The sequence below is a fragment of the Sapajus apella genome, unplaced genomic scaffold (genome assembly GCF_009761245.1).
Source record: "Sapajus apella isolate SASKATOON/1434 unplaced genomic scaffold, GSC_monkey_1.0 scaffold79, whole genome shotgun sequence".
Lineage (NCBI taxonomy): Eukaryota > Metazoa > Chordata > Mammalia > Primates > Cebidae > Sapajus > Sapajus apella.
In genome coordinates, this window is record NW_022437019.1 from 9,518,688 (window position 1) to 9,523,197 (window position 4,510).

Sequence of the window (4,510 nt, forward strand, 5' to 3'; positions counted from 1 at the left end):
GTGTTGTAACCATTCTCTGGGTCCTCAGATAGTCATTCTATTAACAGGCTGTTATTAGGCAACTGCTGATTGATTATTATCTTTGTCTTCCATAAACGCATTGGCTAGTGGGAGCATCAGATACAGGGAAGGAATTCCATCCCATAATGGAAGTAGCTGAAAAAGCTTAAAGTAAACCTGTTGCAATGCCTGAGGTTCAAATAAGCATCAGTAGAATTAGATTTCTAATCACTTTATAAAATTTCATCTCATCTCTTTAGAGGTGAATAATTATATCTGTATATGATAAATTACAAGCTTCTTGGACATAAAGTAAAGCACTATGTTTATTTTGTATCACTTTTATTCATAGCTTAGAAATAGTTACATAATCAATATTTGATACGTTTTGGGCAACAAGTATATATAGTTAAGATACGCTTTCTATCCTGTGGACTGTTTCAAGGAATTTTCTGTGGCATATGTGTATTAAAAATATGCATATCTATTTCTGCAAGTATGTTTCCAAATATATTAGAAGATTATATGGTAAAGAATAAAGATTGGTAAAGTATTTGAATAGGAACTGGAAATTTAAGGATCAAGATTAAGAGCTGCTGATGGATTGTGTCATTTGATAAATATCCTCTCTCAAGATAGAAGTAACAATTTCTGCCTTATTGACTCCACATAATTATTATGTTAAGCCAATTAGGTTAGTGACATGAAAGCCTTTATAAAAACTACTGTATACCATTGATTCTCAAAGTAAGGGTGGAGGACCCACAGGGTTCTTATATCAGTCACAGTTTAACCAGAGAAACAAAACCTGTAGGAGCTATTAATGAATACATTTATTGCAAGAAATTGACTTACATGATTATGGGGGCTGGTCAGGTAAGTGTGAAATCCACAAGGTAAACCATCAGGAAGGGCAGGCTGGAATTATCAAGCAGGAGCTACAGCTACTATTTACAGATGAACTTTCTTCTTCTTCACAGAAGACTTAGCTCTGCTTCTAAGGCCTTTTAACAGATTGAATCAGGTCCACTCAGACTATATAAAATAATCTTTCCTATTTAAAATCAACTGATTATGGATTTTATTCATACCTACAAAATACCTTCATGGCACCATCTAGATAAGTGTTTAGACAACTCATGACTGTAACTTAGTCAGGTTGACACAGAAAACTAACCATCACAGTCCCAACATCCTTTCAAGGAGTACACTAATTCCCATTTTACCGATTATGTATGAGGCTGGATATATTTTCATGTACTTCAACCAAAACAACACAGCACAAAACATTGCATGCATAAACAGATATGAGAATCTATTTTCTATTAATACAAATATAAAAGAAAAATTCTCATTTTTTGTTTTGGAAAATATAGTTAACATAAAATATGCCATTTGTTAAGAGGTAATAGATGTATTGTTATTTTTAAAGAAATTATTTTAAAATATCTAATTTTATGTTTCTAATATAGTATAGAGCCACATAAATAAAAACACATTCTGGGTTCTAAATAATTTTCAAGTGTGTAAAGAAGCCCTGATTCCAAAAGGTATGAGAACCACTATCCAATACTGACAAAGTGATTATATTATTTCTTGTTAATAGAACAAAAAGGTCAATAATTCTCCTCATATTCAGCATAAATGATTGTGAATATCTTCTATTGCACAACATAGACAATGTAAAAATGTTTCCATACTTTATAAATATCAAAACTATCTAATCCATTTCTCCTCATGCATGGATTTGAACAAAAAATCACAAGCTGCTTTTGTGACCCTTTTATGTGACTTGATCTAATGTTATAAAGTATCTATTTAAATTTTGGATATAAATATTTCAATATAAGTATTCAATTATTTTATTTTAAAACTTAACTTTCTTCAGAATTTAGTAAGTTATCCCTGCCAAGTTCCCTTACACAATGGTCAAAATATTTATTTTGGAAACATTTTTATTCATGTATTATACTAAAAATTAGTAAGCTGATAAAATGAGTAGAAAAGAAAATTATGATAGTTCTCTATTCTAGTGTGTAAAATAGGAACATCAATTTCTTCCTCACTATTCAGTCACTTTTTGATTAACTAGAAAAATTAAAGGAAAATAGGTCATGGCAAAATCAAAATCAGGAGTAAAAATAACCAAAAATGGTCAAAAGATGATACAAAATGCACTTGATAAAAATAAAGTGAAATTACATATTATATTCTGAAACACAGTATTATTATATAGTATCATCCTGAAGAGCAAAGTAAAGAAGTATGAAAATAATCTTTTAAGATAAAAGTTAAAAACTGAGTTGCTACAGAGACCTGGCAGATAAATGGCCTACTGAAGCAGTTTGAGTGACAAATGGGATGCTTGTGCCCTGTTCAAAGTGGGTGGCCATTATTCAGCAATGACCAACACTTGACTTGTGGGAATATGTACCCATCATCAACAGTTTTTTTGACTTATTTCTTGAAAAATATATCTTCATTCTCATGAGAAATCTCCCAATGTTTGAATGTTGCCAATGAATCTAAAATTTAAGTCTGTGAAGGCTAAGCAAACTATCTCTGCAGATTGTTACCATTGTGTGATATCTGGTTTCAGAACACTGAATATCACATAAATTACTTTATGACATAGGACCAAAAAGTTATCCGCTAAGGCAATCTGCAGTTGCTGATGTTTTTTAGCTGAGTCTGTTCATGCCCCACTCAACATTGTTTAATATAAAGTTTCTTTAATGTTGTTTCATCTTCACCTTCTAAAATTCTTTCAGAAATCAAATTAATTGGTAGAGGAGAGTTGATGCTCCTTCAAACTGCTCCTTTCTAAAAATTTGCTTTACGTGTATTTACCTTTCCCCAAGCTTAGGTTGGGGAAAGGTAGACAAGACCCATTAAACTTATCTTATTTAGTCAGTGAGTCAGTCCTGTAATTATCGTAGCAGATACAATGTGGCATTTATTTGTTATTCTCTAATTCTACATAGTAGGTATCCTTTAAGATACTTGTTTTAACACATTTATTAAGATTTAATATTTTCTACTACTTTATACATTTACACATTTGTTTGACTTAGACAATCAAGTTAATTCCCAATAATCAAGAGTTGGCTTTCATTTCATGAGCCAAATTATCCTTAAGTGTACAAAACGCAAGAACCCTCGGCAGACAATTGAATATTGTTGGAAAAATATTTGAGACTGAATACATACTATTGCCCCAAATAAAGATCATCTTCACAAAGGAAATACAGCTTTGTACATTGTTTTATATACTTTTTAGAAATAAAAAGTAATATTTATTCACAAAAAGTGAAAAGATGTATAAGTCAAAATTAACAAGCCATTTCTCCTTTTCTGCAACAACTAGAGTTGACATTACAAAATGTATCATTAGATAGTATCACTGTGTTCATGGAAATATCCAGTCACACAACGATGCATGCATAGGCCATTATTTATAAATGGAGTTGCTCTGCACAAGTTGCTTTTTTTGATTAGAATATACTAAAATGTCTCCAAGTTAGTAAGTATACCTGATGGCCATACTAAATTTAGTTATCTAAGCACCAGTCACCAGAGTTGGATATACAACCTATTTCCAATGAGCAGTGGGAAACAATCTACTGTAGATATTAATAAATTCCAGGTTTCTGAGTTTTTTTTGCTTTTTACTGTGCCTGGAAGATAAATAGTAGTTAGAGTACCAAGGAGTGAGATGAAAGTTGTGTTTTAGATATACAGAAGACTCAGATCAGAATAGACTTAACTAAAATTTAAAGGACATTTAAAGGAGGATTGGGGGAGGAGGCCTTGGCTTTGAGTTTGCAGATTCAAGAAGATGAGGAAATCCCAAACAGAATAAATTCAAAGAAATCTACATGAAGACATACCATAATTAAACTTCTGAAAGACAAAGACAAAGAAAAAATATTGAAACCAACCAGAATAAGAATAATGGCTTACCTTAGAGGAAGAATAATTTAAATGACAGGTGATTTCTCATTAAAAATCATGGAGGCCAGAGGGATGTATAAAAATATTTTTAAGTGCTATATAAGAAGTTTCAATCCAAAATTCTAAAGCAAGTAAAAATATCCTATAAGGTTCTTAGTTTCTTTACCGTGGGTTACACCATGGAATACTATGCAGCCATAAAAAATGATGAGTTTGTGTCCTTTGTAGGGACATGGATGAATCTGGAAACATCATTCTCAGCAAACTGACACAAGAACAGAAAATCAAACATCACATGTTCTCACTTATTAGGTGAGTGTTGAACAATGAAGACACATGGACCCAGGGAGGAGAGCATCCATCACACACTAGGGTCTGTTGGAGGGAAATAGGGGAGGGACAGTGGGGGTAGAGAGGTTGGGGAGAGATAACATGGGAAAAAATGAATGCCACATATAGGTGACCAGGGGATGGAGGCAGCAAACCACATTGCCAGATATACATCTATGCAACAATCCTGCATGATCTGCACATGTACCCCAGAACCTAAAGTACA